The following is a 19,094-nucleotide window of genomic DNA, read 5'->3' as shown; positions in this document are numbered from 1 at the left end:
GTGACAATATTCAGCATGCTGAACTGCTGAAATCTGCCTGGAATTAGACGTCCCTTTGCCCATCAAACCAAATTAACCATTTTGTCATTACCTTGCTTAGGAAATATTTTAGAGTATAGGGGCTTGGAAGGAGGAGGACAGCTCTTGCCTATCCTGACACAGTTACTTCCAAGCTCTGGAGGCAGAAGTCACTGGGCAGCCCCAGAACAAATCCCAGGAACAAAAATTCTTTCTCAGCTTTATGCTGGCTCACAAAGGTGTCCTGGTGGTGGTGAAATCTGGCTTTCTTGAGCAGGAGGAGATATCCAAGTTCAGACAATGTAATCTGAATGTTTTAAAAAGAAGCAATAGAACACTGAAAAGGGAGCAGCCGGAGAGCTCCGTTGATAAAAAGGAGTTTAGCAAAGTTAACACTAAACTGATTAAAACAAGAGAGTGATTGCAAGTGGAATTTAGCAGATGCTATTTAAATAAATTTTTAAAAGGTTGCAAACAGGCAGCAAAAACAGGTCTTGTAGGGATTAAGAGGAGCTGAATAGTTACGCATCTCCAGTTAATTTATTTGATTATTTTGCCTCTTTTGTTGTACACAGATTGTCAAACGACAAACTCCGAGTTCTGTTTTGATTGATATTTAAAGTGATATGATGATTAATTTGCACGTACACATTTTAGCTCTTGACTTGCTTGCAAACTAGCTATTGCAATTGCTGGTGTGATTATGTGAGAGCTGTGCTTCCCAAAGAACCCGAACCCGGGCCCTGCAGACAATGCCTGCCCAGGAGCCCATGTAGGCCATTTACTGCCAGGGCTGCCCCTCAGCTGGAGACATCAAACGGCCACTAAGACCTCCAGAAACAGCCACTCAACGAGCTGGGCACCTCGACTTGCTGGAGCTGAATTTCCATGTGTGTATCTCTGGAGACAGTACAATATATTCTTTTTTTTGTTGTTTTTGTTTTTTCCAAGGAAAATGCTTGGGAGAAAATGCTTGTAAAAAATGTATGGAGGAGGGCGAAAATGTGAATGATCACAGCAGCGTGGCTCTTCTTCAAACAAATGTTTGTGAATATTTTTGTGAGACAGTGCATTTTGTTTGCAGTATGCTGTGTGACATTAGAAAGAGAATATTTAAAAATACAGGCTCACATCTGCAGAAAGAGCAGCGTTAATTATAAGAAAACAGAGAAAATGGACGTAAAATGCAGTAATATATGCAGAGGGTTTTTTAAGTCCTCTAAAAGTAAAAGGAATGAAAACCTGGTAAAAGGGGAATAAAGCAAGCATTAAATATAAACATGCGTGACTATCTATCTAGAGTATCTTATTTAGATTTTTCAGCTATTTATTTTCTGTTAATTTCCTGTGTTTCTGTTTTTCTATTGAAGCATCAAACACCAAAGCACAAACCTTCCAGTGGCTCTGCATATTTAATACATACACACACATGCACACTTTCTATATACTTACGCAGCGAGCAGGATGCTAAGCGTACGTGCTTGTATGCCTTGGAATAACTACATTTTGCACAGAACTAGCAGAAATCAATCGTCCTTTTAATTCGTCTCATGTAAAAGACAAACTTTTCCTAACGTGATTCCTTCTCAGCCTTTTGTAATGAACTTCTGTAGAAAGCTGTAGGTAGCAAGTTTCATCTGTATATCTAAAGCTCAATATGATTTTTTGTATTAAAAATAAAGGGGAAAACCAGGGGAAATATTTTGAAAGTCAATTAAAATTTTGTGTACGTTTTCATTTTTTAATGATAAATTAAGTTACTAATTTTGTCCGTGCTCTTTGTAGACACTGCAGGTTTAATTGCTAATTGTTAACTGCGAATGAATACATTTGCATATTAATTAGCTCCCAATTTACATTTTTAATTTGCTTCCTTCAAAAGGTGCAAGATAAAAGGTCGTGTTATTTTAAATAATTTATGCTTTATTGCATGAAATACGCTAATATGAAATGTGCCTACTAATTTTAACCCCTTTTCTAAGAAGCAAAGTGAAGAACGTTAAAAAGAAAGATGAATCTGGGGGTGTTTTGAAAAACAACATTATGCCATGTTGTTCTTCAGCATTAGAACTTGCTTTTTTTCTGAAGCCTGATCTGGTTGAAAATTAATGCATTCTTTCCTTCACCATCAGTTTAAAAAGTGATAGTATATTTGAAGAACAAAACAGCTGCCAAAGGGGAATTGATTGTTTTTATTTCCTGCAGAGGATTAACAAAAAAGGTTCTGTCCCTCTCTCCCCCCCTATCCCTCACCCCAATATTTCTTCCAAGTAAAAGAAAACTGTATACAGTAAAAGGATAATTTGCCCAAAGCATCTTGCTTACAAGGAAAAGAAACACTGTTAAATGTCCATGTGTACTTACATAGCAGGCTTTTGATTTTAATAGTCAACAGGGATAACCAAAGAGGAAAAGGATGCCCCACCTTCCAGGATCACAACAAGATAAGCTTAAAGGAGGAAAGTCTGTCTGTTTGATTCATGTGACCGAGATCTTCTTGGAGGGGAGTTTCAACATGCTGTTCTATACATATCAGTACAAATATGGCTAGGCAAAAATGTTATTACAAGTGATCCTAATGTTCCATAAAAGTGTCAAATGCTAGCCTAAAAACACAGAGGCAAAGATCGGCTCATATATTAGCACTGATTGCATAAATATTTCCTTCTATTCTGATTCCCTTTTGTTTGTGACAGCAAATTCAGTCTGAAGAAGCTTGTGCTTATTAAGGCTTTTATTGTCATAATTGTTCTGCAAGTACAAAAGAATATTGCTACTTGTATGTCAGAGAAATATTACATGTGTACGTGGTATGAATCTAGCTAGAAGGAAACTGAGGTACGTATCCTGAGCACTGTAAGGTCTTCCTCACAAGGACCAATCCTGAAAAGAAGTTGCATGTGGTCCTTTCTGCTGTATCATTATTAAAAAAAGACTGATGACTGTAAGTTATGCACATATGAAAAAAAGTTGTAAAACGTAAGAATTTTTAGGAGCACGAAATTCACAGCAGAATAGAAAATGTTTCCCCCCTGTTACCTAGCCTGAATCCCTATTTGTTTCTAGCTTTAAAAGTGTTCTAACCACATTTACTAAAGTAGCTTTGATATGATTTCCAGTAGCATTAGAGAATTCTTAACAGAGACTGTAGTTTTTGTTGCTTGGATAAAAAAAGGATAAAAAAGCCTCCTTAGTTCTACAACACAAAAACACTGGAAGAAATAACAGCAATGAAGTATTATTCCCTCTAGATGTGTCAGCTGCATAATCAGATCTTCAACTGTATTAGTACAGTTCTTGAAATTGTGGATCTCAGTTTTTGTACATCTCCACTGGAATAAGAAAAGCACTGCCAATTTGTCCATTTAGAGTTATCAAGATAACGAGAAAGCAATCTCAATATTTCTTATTTCAAACTAGACTGACACTGCATGAAAACAACCAAGACCATTGAGAGCCGTCAGCTCCTAGCAATCACAATCTTCTGAAGAAGGAAAGAGGCTAATATCAAATTAAAGATGATTGGAAAGAAATTGCCTTTGACGAGCAGGGTGGGAAAGAAGGAAAAAAAAGGAAGAAAAAAAAGACAAAAGTTGGGTTAACACACATCAGTTACTTGGATACAGCTGATACTGACTTTCTGTAATGTATGTGAGGTATGCAGTGAAGTTATGAGCACTGATTTAAGAAAACTTCTGAGAACATTGTCCTTTTATATGTCTTATTCTAATCATATTGGCATGATTAATGCTTCACTGCATTGTACATAACACAATGCTTCTGAAAATCAAGAATTAACTGTACTTCTTTTGGATTTGTTGGGGTTTCTTTGTTTTTTTGTTTGTTTTTTGTTTGTTTTTGTTATATTTGAGCATAACTACAAAAAAAAAAATCCTAAAATGCACATAAAAATGCAAAGATACAACTGCAGAAAAATAGCAAAGTGCTCTTTACCACTATTTACTTGTTAAGTTTTCCTAAACAAGCACTGAAATTAGCCAGTCAATTTTTGTTAATAAAGCTACCCAAGAACAGCATAAATCACATAACTAAAGATTTGTGCAGGAAGGATAATCTGTGACATCTATCCTGCTTTTGCTTAGAATAATAGTCAAAACATTTTTGCTTCTTGCAGGTCATGTTTATCTGTAGCAAAATTTGAATTCTCAAGCTGTTATCCATACCCTGTTCCCAACAACTTTCCAAAAATAGAAGAGAATCCCTACTTTAATTAAAATAAGAAGTTATGGCACACATGTTGCTGAGTTCTGACATGCAATCAGGGTAAGTCTGGAGCTTGGGGGTCAGATCCTCAGCTGCATCAAACTCCTGCAGCTCAGTTACTCTTGATAGGGATATCCCAATGGAGGATATAGTTCTTTCATATTTCTAGCATACATCAAGTACTGCCAACTGTTTTCAAATATACCTGAAGTGCTGGAATGTCATTATTACTAATTGATGTCTACATAACACCTTTAATGCAGTATAACGTGTTTTACAGATTCTAGCGCCAGAGTCCACCTACAGGAGCACTAGGCTAAATCAGGAGGAATACTTCAGAAAAGAAAGAGAAAGAGAAAAAGAGAGAAGGAATAGCACATCTTGAACCAGAAAGTGCATCTGGCCCTTAGCTGAGTAATTGTTTGCACATTACTGGATTGCAAATGCAGCCAGTTTTGGTAGGACAAGGCAGCAGTTCTCCAGTACCAATGTACAATTAAACACGGTTTCAGGTAATAATTCCTTGATGTTAGTTATGACAAGCAGTAATTAGTTCATGGCTGTGTAAATATATTTGTATCTAGGTAACATTTTTCGTTGCTTGTATCACAGACAGGAGCTCCAAGAAACTTGCACAATTAAAGGAAAGTTTATAGATGATGATAAAGAGCTTCTGAGGTATACTGTGTAACAGATAACAAGATCGAGTTTCTCTCAGGTTCCAGCTATGCAACTGATCTGTGACAAAGGTACATTGCAACATGGATCTGGAACCTAAGCTGGTGCCAGCCGTGCCCTCAGAAGGAGTGGTGACATACAGCACTGCTACCTGCTTTGGCTGTACTGGGGAAGAGCTGACCACTCTGTTCTGCAGAGCCATCATCTATGGCGCTATTTGATTTAGTACAGTGATTCACAGAAATTCAATTGAGATGTGATGAATTTCAGTGGCTGTATCATCCATGATGGAAAAAGTGCATTTTGGGTATACCTGTACAGCACATGTGCTAGAATTAAAAAAAAAAACAAAACCTTGGGTATCAGCAGCAGCACAGTTCAGCACATGAGATACTAACCCCTCACAGTATTTAAGAAACTATTAAACATGGTACTGGGGAATACATGATAGAACTTGGTAAGTGAATTCAGTCATTGGATTTAATAATCTTGAACCTCTTTTCCAACCTAGATCATTCCATGAATCTATGTTTAAAAAAAAAAAGTCCAGGAACAGCTGCACCCTGTCATCCCCAAAGTCCATAGGAGTATGTGGCCTTCATGGTCCTGGCTCCCTCTGAGAGGGATTTGCTAACCCTCGCTCTCTCCCGCCTTAGCTTGCTGTGTAACCAGGTCAGCAGCACTTGGTGGCTGGCTTAACAGAAGATGCAGAGAATATTGTAGGGACTAAGATGTGACATTTGTACTATGTCTGGAATACAGATATAAAGATTGAGAAGTGGGAAACATGCAGCAGACAAGAAAAACTTGGTATGGGAACAGAGAGCAAGCTGCAAGAAACAGACTGAAAGTTATTTCAAAGATGATTATTTCTATTGCTATTTTATTTTTGTAAGATGCTCAACGAAATGGAGCCTGACATTTTAGAATATGTTCCTCATGCTGTGACACTAATGATTGGCAGGGTATTCAGCTGACTACTTTCAGTCTATTAGACCTTAGAAGCATCTGAGACTATTTTAAGAGGCTCGCTGTAGCATGTAAATGTGAAACCCTACATGTGATGATGAGCTTCACTTATGAAATGGTGAACTAGCCCGAAGAAATTATTTGATTACTGTGGCTTTTGCCAAATAATAATTGATCAGTGAAAGATTGTTCTCACTGATGAACTATCGCTTGCTCCAGCATGCTTCTGTAGCATATGTATTTCCTTATGAAATAGTTGTCTTTCAAATACTTCCAGGACTCGTAAATAGCACTGCTTCAAATAAAATACTCAGTGCTATCTAAAGTGGGAAACTTAATCCTCCTTATGCTGAGTTGAGCTTGAGGACCAAAGCAACAACACAAAACAATTTGCCTGGTTTGTAAACTGAGAACAGTTTCCATGTGACTTGCTTGAACAGGAAGCACATGTTGAGAGCCCCCAAGTCCCATTTCCGCAGAAGGATTCTGTTCACTGAAAAGAGACCTTTAAAAATATCCAAGATGTGAAAATATATTTGAGAAATTTTCATGAAGAATTTTTAGTACCCTCTGCTGTAATAAGCAGAAGGTGTTTAATAAACATGATATGCAGCAGTTGCTAAGCAGAATCTGATTTATGTACGGTAGCAGTTAGAAGCAACTACACATCAGGGTTGTACACTTTATCTGACTGTGAATTCTGATTTTCTGACGGAAGCAATTGTGCTGAACTTTATTTATAATCAGCTTACAACATGGGTTGCAGTATTATAGATGCTTCTCAAGTTACACAGCAAATCTTATTGTTTTCTTGGGGGAATAAGAAACCTACGTTGTGAGCTTTAATTGCAATATGGGTAATTGTTAAGGGTAATAAAGACTTTCCAAATCCATCTGAGCTCATACAGAATTTTTGAAAAGGGTACGCAGTAGCTCAGTATGCTTGAAATGGTATTGCATCCACCCAGTACATACATTCAAAAATAAATTGTTATTGAATTTTTTTTCCATTAGTTATTAAAACACAACAGATTCCTGTATGGATTATATCAGTGTTTGTGTAAGTGAAGAAAAGGAGACAGAATTTCTAGTGTTTGCTGTATCAGTGTGAAAAGAGCTTAATTCCATGGAAGTTAACAAACTCCTTAACTTCATTTCAGGATGAGATCAGAACCTGACCCAGAAGCAGGGCAAGGGAGAGAAGTATTATTACATTTAGTGGTGTTTAGGAATCAAACACACATTCTGTAAGTATACAGAACAGAAGTGAGGATGTAAACTGTGCTACTGGGCTTCACAGGGCATTAATCGATTACAGCGCTCTATCCTTATCTCATTATAAGTCAGTAAAATCAATGAAATGATGTTTACTCACATCAGATGAAGGTCTTGCCAAAGAGAAAGTACACCAAGAAGTATCCAAGTCTGCCTTCCCCTTTATCTTACTTTTTCCCTTCCCTGCATTAGTAATTAGAAATTTTAAAACAAAAGATTAGGAGATTTAATAGATTCCCCTTCTGCTCTCCCTCTCTATGGTTTTGTAGTGCTAGCAAGTGGTTAATGACATTCATATCACTCTAGTCAAGTAGACAAAGAGATGCTGCTTCAGAATGGCCTCTTGATCTGGTGAAAACACATTTCTGGGCAGGCATCTGTATGTCACATTGGGAAAAAAGCAGAAACACAACTGTGTCAAGGAATAAGCTTCATTTTTGTCTGAATTAAACTGATGTTGTCAAATAGGTATCATAGTATATTTATATACACATACTCTTTTTTTACCCATTGAGACAGACCTATACTTTAATTTGTTCCCCAGTATTTTTTACGAATCCCCAAAGTTTTCACAATAGATTGATTCTGTAAGCTATCTGACACACAGATCCTAACAAAGCAAACTCTCCCACTGACAGGCTTTTTAAAGACCAAGTTCTCATCAACAGAGCACAGGTACACTATTATTTCTTGTGGTTACTAAAGGATATGCACAGAAACGTTAATGTAGAGGCTTTGGCAGACAGAACAAGAGTGAGAGTAAAAGGACTGTTAATTTGAAGAAGGTAGGGCTGGCTTTTAGGTCCCTGACAAAGCATTCTGTCCTCCATCATCCCAAACTCATAGCTTCCCCTTGTTTGCATGGTGCTGTTCAGGAGCCAGGGAAATCTCTCATAACTCAGTGAAATACAATTGAACACACCCACAGCAATGGGAGAACAGGATGCTAGTCCATCCAGACCAGCATGGCGCATAAAAGTTGCCACAACAGCCCTCGTTGCCTCCAGGATACCTGAACTATATCCGTGCTGCTACACTCCACAGGAGTAAGAGTTTTGCAGTTTATTTTTACTGGGTCAGATTATTCCTACAGTAAATTTATCCCCCTATTAAAATCTGCAGGGTGACTGTGGATGGATGAAGATACCTCCTCCATACATGATGGACTGCTGTTCCACCTGCAGAAAATGTACTTCTCCTTGTTGTCATCCCACACGAAGGCAGACCCTGCAGTGGAGGACATAGTGATCACATATAATAACCTTCAAAGCCCACTTTGTTGACAACATTAATGTGTTATATCGAGCTAAGTTCTCACCCTTTTTCCAGCTGGCCTGGCCTGCAAGGTTTGTGTTTCCCTCTCTCAATCAATAACTGCTTAAGTGGCAAATACAGCTCCCATCCTCCAGCACTAATAGACCCTCATGTAGTCAGGAAGCATCAAGATGAACCCTCAGTTACCACTGTGCACCCTGTTTAATGTATGCAATTTTATGGTCTCTGATGTATATGGTTCCATTACTGTCTATGAATATGAAGTACTTGAGCTAGTTAATGTATTATTTATTTTATTACCCCTTTGTATAAGCTGGTATTTGTAATTTGGAATGTTATATACTTTGGTTCTGTAATGGTTTCATAATGTGTACACAGCTCAATAATTAAAAAAATACATCTTACCACTTCACCACCAGAGCCAAGCTTGTTTACACTGCTAACTGCACTCCCTGTTCTGGCTCATCCCATCCCCAGCCATCTACCAGCCCTAATACTGCCAACCCCAAAACATGGCTGTCTCCAGTGTCCAGAAATGGCCTTGAGAAACACAGTACAAAGAAGACCTGCTTCAAGAGGCTTCCAACAGACTTTGTTATGCTTTCACCTCTGATGCTCCCCTCTTCCTCAGCAAGGTCCTGAACTCACTCATAGTAAAGCAAGGACATTTACATCTAGCATGAGGTCAGCTGGGGTACCTTCTTTGATTCTGAGGATAGAGGGCCCCACACAGGGTTTCACATGTTTAGTAACAGATATTTTTCCTCTCAGAGACAAGTAAACTTCTGTCAAGAAGCACGTTTGATAGCATGGAGAGTAGAAAGGAAAAGACAGTTTCTGTTGGCACAAGACCTTGACAGGTGAGCAGTGTGTCCTATACTCAACTTGGTCAAGACCAGGCACCCTGCAGCACCACTAGGCCTCCTGCCAGATCCTCCCAGCTACTGGAAATGCACCAGCCGAAGTTCATAGCTGTATCCTTCCAGGTACATGCCCTCCAATTTGATTTAGTACTTTTTATCCAATTTCATCAGTCACACCAGAACTATGACCTTCAAGGAGTCCAAAAACACAAGAAAGTATAATATATTCTTCTCTTACTCCTCATGTATGTCAGTCTAACCACATGGCATCTCCACAGGAAGACCTTTGGTTTAATTCCCAAGTCTGCAAAATGTCACTGTGCCATGACATAGACTCTCTACCAGCTCTTCGGCTGAAGGAGACTCTACCATTAAACCAGATAGTCCACTGGCCAGGAAGATAGCATTGAAACAGTTATCTCACTTGTTTTACTGTGGTTCTCCACAAAGCACAAGCACTTGGTTTTGGCTGAAACAGCACTAGTAATTTAAGGTCCACAGAGGATTGTGTCTAACATGAAGGCATCAGCTACCAGACTTCCCAGCTCTGTGGCTGGAAGCAGAGCCAGGAGAGTGCACAGGTGAGGAGAAGGGTGCACAGGGATGAAGATACTGAAGAATACTCAGTTTATGTCAGTGAAGAGGGAAAAGTCAGCATAATGAGACAGAAGCTTGTTCTGCTTTTTTTCACCCAACACAATCCAAAACAATACGATGTAATGCTCAAGCACCAAACTTGCACAGAAAGTAATGATGAACAGACTCACTTGCAGCATCAGAACGTGGTAGTCTGAGAAGTTCCTTACAGACAGCCAAGTCAAGGCCACCTGGCCCCAGCAAAGGCATCTAACACAGGTTCTGCTTGCAGGCACGGTGACTTGAGAAGGGATGGGATGTGCACAGAGCACAGTGCAAGACAAAGGAAGAAACGTGGGCAAGTGATTTGAGCTGGGGAAGACTGAAATACAGAAGAAATATTTGTGTTCAGTACGCAAGAGCATAAAACGGATTATTCTCAAAAACTTGGCTAGTTTTGCCCAACTAACAAAATTGGTTCCCGAAAAAAACCACACTCAACTATGCAGATCTCTGGGACAATGTAGATGGAGTGAGGTTATGTGACACCGTATCATCAAATGATAAATGAATCCAGGCCTCCAAATGCACTAACAAGGACTGCTAACACAGAAGAGAAGCCCAGATATCCTAAAAGCTAGCACTCTGCCTTGACTGTCAGTATTGGTGTCATCAGAGCATCGCTGAGCTGAAAAGAGAACTGGAGGACTTTGTGGTGAAAGCAGATTCTGTTTCTGCCTTTCCTTACAATTTTCCCAAGCTGCCCTTGCCAAGTTAGTTTTCTGTCTCGCCATTCCACTTATTCAGATGTCAAGTACCACATAGCAGAGATGGTTCTGTTGTACGTGTTTGCAATATAAACTGGGAGAGCAGACTCCACCATCAGGTGGGGCCAGTAGGTACAAGAAATAAAGAACAACCACCAGTAATAAATAGTATTTAACCAGTTTCTACCTTACTACAACTGCATTGGTATAAATAATCAGTGCTGGTAACAGGTGATATGAAGCCACAGATTGTTTGAAAGAGAGAGCAGCTTTATCTGCTTAAATTAACCAAGTACACACAGACACACACACAGACACACGACAGTTTTTCAAAAATGAGGATGCAGATGAGAGATTCAAGGACAGTTCTAACTTGCCCTCTGTCAATTTACAAGAGAATTTATTCCAGACTATTCATACATGAATATTTAGCATGGCAACAATTACATCCAATGACACCCATGAGATACATAGTACTGAAGACCCTCTCTAAGGAACATGCACATTCCTTGATGTCAGTTTTTTAACTGGACTGAACACTTGAAATGTGAGCATTACATTTCCTTATATCTTGAAGTAATATTGCCTTTAATTGTTATATTAATTTCTTATATATTGCTGCCATGTTTTATAAATGAGAGGTGTGATTGATTCACATGAGCAGAAATGGATACGTGACAGGAAGTAAAGGGGAGAGACAGTGGCTGCTGAGGCATGTTAAAATAGCCTGTGGTCAATCTTATTCTTAATGCAAAGACCTTGTTTTTATTGTACAAAGGAAGAAAGAGGGGGAAGGGAAAGAGATTGTTAGAGGGAATCACTCAGGGCTTAAATAACACAGACTTAAGAACATATAAAAAGAAGGTTCCTTCAAGTTCTCAAATAAGATTTAACCCCAGAACCACAAAGTAGCATACATAAATTCTATATATAGCTATGTAGAATGCTTTTCTGTGTGGATGATTTATTTTCGATATGATAACAAAAAAAAAAATCACGTCCTATTTATAAGCTCTTGCTGCAGAGCGCATTAGACTGTTGTTTGTTTATCTTTAAAAAGGCAATTAATATTCGTACTAAACATTTCAGACACAAATCTGACAAGGCCAACAAAATGGGAACCAGGAAATACAGAGGTCACAGCCCATGCAGCTACAGTTATGATGACTCACCTTGTGCCTGCTTACTTCAGGATTTACATTGGGCTGGACATCATTCCAAAGAGTATGTCTACTCAGATCTGGGAAAATAAAAGGATGCCTTTTTTTTTTTTTTTTTTACCATGGGATGTCCTTTCTGGAGAGGGAGTAGGATATGTTCACATCGATGTTTGTGTTCGCTTCACTGCAGAATTGAATGCTGCAGATGAGAGTTCTCACATAATACATGGAATTATCTCTCAGTTCGAAGCAGTACATGCCTCACCTCCAAAAGCTTTCTAGTAACAACTAAAAGTGCCTCTCAGAGTTTCCATGACCACTTAATTTGTCTACATTATGTCAAGCCAAATTTTTTTTTTTTTTTGCCAGGATGGATTTTAGCAGCTATACTGAGACTGCTGACAGTGAAAGATAGAGCTTGGCAAGTTGGTCTTCTACTGGCACGTTATCAGTAAAAGACACTTATGATAGTTCACTGAATGCTTCCCACAAACACAGAAATCCTTATAATCCTTGTCTTAGGACAATTAAGTTTAATAAAACTTTCTAATTAGGTTTTACAGTCTTCTGAAAATGTTTTTGATGGAACATTGTTTTACCTAGAGAAGTTGCCCTGGAACTCTTTCACAGGGCACGGGAGCATATCTGCAACTGTGACCTAAGCAGTGCAATCCCTGAAGAAATCCACTGAAAACTCCACCTGCCAGTTGTATGGTTGTACTTGATAGTATAAGTCTCAGATACTGAAGGATTGTGTTCTAAGCAAAAAGTATTAAGTTGCAGCACATTATTCACTGGGTTAGAAAAGAACAAGCATTTAATAATTGCAAATTTGAAAGTAAAATTCTGTTGGATTGGAGTAAGGGATACATCATTAAGGGATTAGATACTACTGAACAGAGTAACGCAACGAGCTCAAGAAATGAAACTAAGACTTTGACTCATTACTAGCCCCTTAAAAAGCAATAGCACTACCTCTCTGAAATTGATTTAGTCCCTGTCCCTGCCACCTCTCAAACACTGTGGGAAATGTCAGATATTTGCATCTTTACAGTGGTTTCTAAAGCTGCCAATTTAGTAGAAACTCTTTCTCTCATTCAACTGATCACAAGATCAGGGCACCATTCACCCAATGTATTCAGTGAAAGATTCCTCATGCTTTGTTCTTGTTTTCCTGCTAAAATTGTAGATGTTGACTGCTCATTCCAAGAGCATTGTTTCTTAGCTCTCTGCAAGCAAAGGTTTCAACTGTGACAGGCATTTCAATTCGTGAATGTTTCCAGAAGAAACTTATCATTGATAGATTTTATCCTAGGTAACTTGTAAGCAAGCATGAATATCTCAGACTTCTATCCAAACTCTAGTATAGGACTTTTCTGAAGCCTTCCAGCACGTAAATCTTAAATCTATAAAGAAATATTGTATCAATAAAGTCATAACGTAAGACAAGTCATCGTACTATAAAGTCTGTATCATAAAGACATAAGTCATCGTATCTTAAAGTCATAACTTAAGACAAGGGAGTGGCTGATGTTGATATGGACCCATCATCACCACCACCTATCAGCACCATCCCAGTAAGGCTAATACTACTGTGATGATAGGGCCAGACATAGAAAAGGACTGTAGGGAATTCCAGCCTGACTAGAAATTTTACAGTTCTGATCACTATGTCTAAACTCTTGTTTAATTTGTCATTTCTTAACAGTAATTCAACATAGGTAAAACTATAAACTACAGTTGGAATGTGTAGATTTTCTTCCAGGTTGAACAAGATTCTCCCAGATAAGAGCCTATTAAGACTTGCAGCATTTTTCAAGGTGGTGTGGAGACCAACCATAAGTATTGCAACTCGTTATATGCTGAGGAAAAGTTTTCAGGGAGTAGGATAGGGTACTATGAGCCTGACTGAAGCCTTCTAACATTAACAGAGGAGCAGATGTTAAAGCTACTGTCCTTCAAGCTGCTACTCCTGGCTCTGAGCAATCAATGAAGGAGGAGAGACCATTCCAGAAGGTAATCAATCACTTGCTATTTGAACCACCCTCTAGAATTGTGTGTACGTCTCTACATGGCTGCTTCAGATGCCTTCAGTAATTAGGCTCTTAACATATGTAGCACAGAGAGGTGTAAATTTAAGGGCAAGCTCAAGACTTTGTGCCTTAGGGAGGGAATGCATGCAAATGAGATTTATTTGAACTTCCAGACCTTTTGTATTCTGTCACTGTATTGGCAGAATTTTCATCTGGGCAACCTTAAATTTAAGCGAACTAAAGTTGGACTGGGTGACTGAGTGACAATTTAAGGAATTTTACCAGCATGAAAAAAAACCATATATGTGTGTGTATATATGTGTATACTATTATTGCATACAGAAGCTGTCTGATTTTGTTGCACAACCCTGACCCCACGACACTATTTTCAGTTTTTATCTCTCCATTCAACATTTCCTTCCCTTGTGGAATGTTATCACTCTTGACTCATCACCCTCAGCAGCAGCTTACTCTGTTCAGTACAATTCCTGATCCTGTACTCTTTCCACTGCTTTTCTTTCTTACCAGAACTTCTTTTTTCCAGTCCTGAGTAAACTGACAGTAACCTGTGCTATTCTGGATAAATAATTAAGTCCATGGTCTTAAAAATCTTGTAAACGGTTCTTAATCTCTTCATGTATTACTGTAAATAAATGGAGATTATCTTACGTTAACTTTTGGAGATGGAGTCTGAAAAGAAAATGTGTTGTGCTGACAATCATCTTTCTCAATCATGCTTGAAATACTGATTTCCTTGACTAGAAGCTGTAAGGCACAGATTTCGATCCTGTTGAATTCAAGTAGAGTATAGAGATATAACTGAGGGAACCACTTGGTGCAGTGTCTTTAGATAAAAGTGACTCACCCCAGGTCACCTTCCAAGCAGCAACCCTGATCCTACAACCACTTAGGCAGGCTCCTTAATTTGCACAGAGGCTCACTGAAGACCTAATTTTGATTGAAGACTTATCCTGTGCAGTGCTTTTTGTAAGATTGGAATGACTGTGAAGCCCAGCATCTCCTATTCTCTCTCTGCTTCAAAATTTGTTGGATTTGTGTTATCAGATAGCTAACAACTTCTCAATTATAGATGTTGTATGTTGGAATTCCCACTTACACTATTCACATACTGATTTTAGATTAGGAAAATTCCTATTTTAAAATCTCCACTTTTATTCAGTACACTCAAAAAAATAATATTTTGGGGACTCAAGGAAAGACTCAGGAAGTTACACACAGTCTAGTTAAATTCTAAGGCTTACAAATGTCCCCAAGAATGAAAAAATTTACATCCAAATGTATTTTGTTTAAATCCAGTACAATTAAAAGAATAGTTACTTCAAGAAGTACATCTGCCTTTTTCTCCTTCTTTACATTCAAAAAAGGAGCATCACATAGAAGTCTTTCTTCCATGAACTAATCCAGACACATCCAAACAGCTGGAAAGAACAATCCCATTAAAAGAAGAGAATCAGAAAGGAAAGGAGGACTGTTCACCTTTGCCTCATCTCTGATTGAAGGTCCTTGCATTCACACAAAAGGCCCTTTTATCCCCCACCTCACTGGCAGATCTGCAGTCATTCCAGTCCAGCACTGGGCTGGCTTCATCCCTAGCATGAAAATCCCATCCAACTGCTAAAACTGGCCACAGTCTCCCTTATCACAGTATTTGAAAAGGTACACCCCACCCCCCAGTAAAACACACTGTGCCCTATGCTTTCAGGTGGACATGTAGAGGTTTGCTGATGAATTTTCCAGCGTTTTCCCACTGTGGAAAGAAATGCAACTGCAAGAGATCAGGAGGTATTGACCAGCTTATGCTGAAACCTGTGATTCATGCAGTTAACATTCTTCCAGAAGCCTGTGGGCTTCAAAAGCACATGTGCAGTGATTAAGTAGAGCCGTGCTGTGAGGGGCTGGCATTGTAAGTAGAGAATTTATGGCCTTTCTAGCTATGATTTTCTATCATGGCTTCAGCAATGATTTCTTTGCATCTTTAATTCCAGATTAATCTCTATAGCTGAAAAAGGCTGGTGAAAATTAAAAACTGGCACACTGCTAGACAGCCTCTTAGAAGCCCAGAAGCTGGAAAACAAGGTGTTAAGGCAGCTATGTGATAGGACCAGCTTGGGGTTGCAGGGATATGGATGAGTGTACTACTGCACACATTAGCTCTCTAAATAGGAGTCACTGCTATCAACAGAGCACTGCTGATTGTAAGGAAGCTTGGAGACCTCACCAGGCCAACTTTTTCTTTAAGTCTTTGCCTTTTTTCCTATCTCACTGTAAACAGTTCATGGCAGTTGTTAAGCTCCATGTTCTGCCACATCCCAGTCTCCTAGATCTCTGCCCAAGTCTGTTAAATTCTTTGCTCTCATTCTCAATGCTCAAAGTTTCCCTCGCTTCTTCTTTCTCCACCACCAGTTTTGCTCCCATCTCTTTGATCTGTGTAGGAAAGGGAAGGAGAGAAAGGAGGAGCTACCAAGTGCCATCACTGTAGAGAATTCAGCAGAAATTCTGTGCTTCTAGTCGCTTTTAGTCTTGGCCTTGAGATCTTCCATGGTCAAGCTCCTAGGAGGCAGGAATACTCTTTGTTCCCACCATGTCACTCTTCTGATGATCCCTCTCTGATCCTATACTTGAGTTTTCACTTCTGTAGTCAGACACCCAAATTACTCTATTTGGTTTTATACTCAGCCTTGAATAACAGGAGTCCCTGCGCATAGTGAGGCCTCAGGAAATACATTTTAGCTTCCGTGCCCATAGGCAATACCCTTACCACTGTCTTTTCATACCACCAGGGCTGCTAACAAAGTGAGCATTAGCAAACATTGCTTTCAAAACCCCACAAAGGTCTCAGCTCCTACTGGATTATCCTCAGTGGGTGTCCAGACACTGAAGATTGCAAAACACAGCTCGAATTGTTTGGAGCCTCTGCTTAGACTAGACAGATTACTGAGCTTCCAAAGATCCCAGTGATTAACACTGCAGAAATCATAGCAAAAACATGACATCAAAATGTGTACTGCACCTACTTTCGAGATATTGTCCAGCACTAGATCAATGTAAATACATTTTCTTCCTATTAAACTTACTGGGAAAAAAAAATCATCCTTTAAATGGAGCTATGATGATTTACACTAACTGATGTTCTGTCCCTTTATGTTGTTCTATTCTTATTTTCAGAACAGCAGGGAAAATTTCACTATTATAAAAAAACCACAGATGCTGTTATTAATTTCCTGTAACTTTTGGAAGCTAGCAGTTATGTTTGCTTCTCTTTCGCTCTCTCACTCTCCCCCAAGAACAATCAGAATAATAGAAAAATATACAATGTTGTTATGATTACATCTTTTTTCTTGCCTTGGTCTAATTTTTCATGCACTTTTGTTTATACCTTTCTGGAAGTAGGAATTCTTCTTTGAGCAAGAATTCTTACAAAGAGAAATTATAGTCATCTTACACCTAATGCATCACTGAAGAAGAAAGAGGATTTATTATCCTTCAAGTATCTTTTCACAAAGAATTTATCCCAGCAGGTGGACTCAATCTATGTGGGGTAGGTAAGCGTAAAATTTGATCCACAGATTTTAGAGCTACTGTAAAATAGCCATTTATGTTGGTACCTTTACTAATAAGTGTTTCGATTGGCAATGAAAGAGATTAAATTGAAGTTCCTCTACTACTTGATGAAGTATACTTCGGCAAATGAGGGTAAAAACTATTCTGTGGCTGGAAAGAAGGCTTATTTCCTTATAGAACATTGTAGTACATTTTTAAAAAATGTTCTTTTTTCTGTGTCATGCTCCATCCTTTCATCTTACTTTTCCTTCCTCTTAAATTCTGCACTCCCCTGATTTGCACACACACTCCATTAGCTTCACATTTTTTAGATTACTATGAGCAGAAACAGCTTAGATCTTTGCAATACTAGTCAAGGATAACATTCATACTCTTGACAAGAGACTCTCTCAGCTCTAATCTACTTCAATTCTAATTGCTGAATTATTAAAGCCAGAGACCCTCTTGTTCTCTGTCAGTACCTACCTTGCTGCTGAAGCATCAACACTGATGGTAGAATGGTTGCCAGCTGTGAGCTTGTGGTGTGCCTATATGGAACCACTGGAGAAGGATCAGCCTTTCCCCTTCATTCATGAGGAGATTCCTTTTAAATGTTAATTGTTTCTAGGGGAAAAAAATTGTCTTTCAAATGCTGCCTCCATTATGAATGTAGAACACTTGCAGAATATCCAGGCTGCTCTCAACTACCAACAACTCACGTGGAAAGCTAAGCTTTTCCCTCACCTGAGCTCTTAAATAGCCTCCTCACTGATCTGAGCATGCCTGACAATAAATGTGACCACCTGAGGATATCTTCAAACTTTCCCTCATCCAAGCAGTGATCAGGGTGGGGAGAGATATGCTGAATTAAAGCACAGCTGGAAAGGAAGGGAAAGGATAGAGGCGACACAACACAACACGAGTGTGTGCCACACTTGGCTATCTGGATAATGACTATTACAAGAGGTTAGGCTGTTGAGTGCTTCTTGGCTGTGTTGTCTTTAGTTTGCAACTGGCATAAACCAATAGAGATCAGGGAGCATAATTTGTTTGTGTGATGTCCAATATTCAGATCCTTCTGGACCCATTCATGGTAGTTACAACAGCAGTGAAAGTTTTGATAACTCATTAGCTGTGAGCATGGAAATGAACTTACACCATGGAGATGTGGCAGAAGTCACAAGAATATTCACTCCACTCTGCTGACTTTCTCAATGTCAACCAAAGTTACCATGATCTTAGCAAAGCCAATGTTGTGACTGCAAAGTCTGCTCTAAGCTGCTTGTTTATATACTTACTTGCTTTTGAAATAAAGAAAAAAAAAAAAAGAAAAGAAAATGTTTCAGCTGTCTTCAGCTCCAGAAAATACTTATTTTTTACAAAACCTATAATTTGAGTCTAATTTGACCTGACAGAGTCAACTGACCATGGAGTTACTTGGCACCTGCTGAATGCCTCCCCATTAAGCCAAGTCTACATTAATAAGCAGCAGTCATTACTGCTCACTGTCATAAAATTAAATCAGTTACCTGAGACGTTTCCCAGTAGAAATAAATCCTGATAAGATACATTCCAATTAAGAGCCAAATTCTTCTTTTGTATCCATTCTCACTGCTCCTGTCTTTAAGGTCCATCCATGTACCAGGCAGGTTATCCATGTGCCTGTTGCACTTTTGCACACTGCCTCTCATATTC

At 38.9% G+C, this 19,094-nt stretch overlaps 1 long non-coding RNA gene across 1 annotated transcript; it reads right to left on the bottom strand.

Annotated features, from left to right (window-relative positions):
* Positions 1–7,575: 7,575 nt before the first annotated feature.
* Positions 7,576–18,098, bottom strand: LOC149917913 (uncharacterized). Its single transcript, XR_016467340.1, has 3 exons — positions 17,886–18,098; positions 10,070–10,260; positions 7,576–8,391 (listed from the first exon to the last, which is right to left on the bottom strand). It is a non-coding gene; the product is annotated as an uncharacterized LOC149917913 (long non-coding RNA).
* Positions 18,099–19,094: the final 996 nt, after the last annotated feature.

The sequence above is a fragment of the Phasianus colchicus genome, chromosome 5 (genome assembly GCF_987193195.1).
Source record: "Phasianus colchicus chromosome 5, bPhaCol1.hap1.1, whole genome shotgun sequence".
Lineage (NCBI taxonomy): Eukaryota > Metazoa > Chordata > Aves > Galliformes > Phasianidae > Phasianus > Phasianus colchicus.
This window is presented reverse-complemented; position numbering and strand designations above follow the sequence as displayed.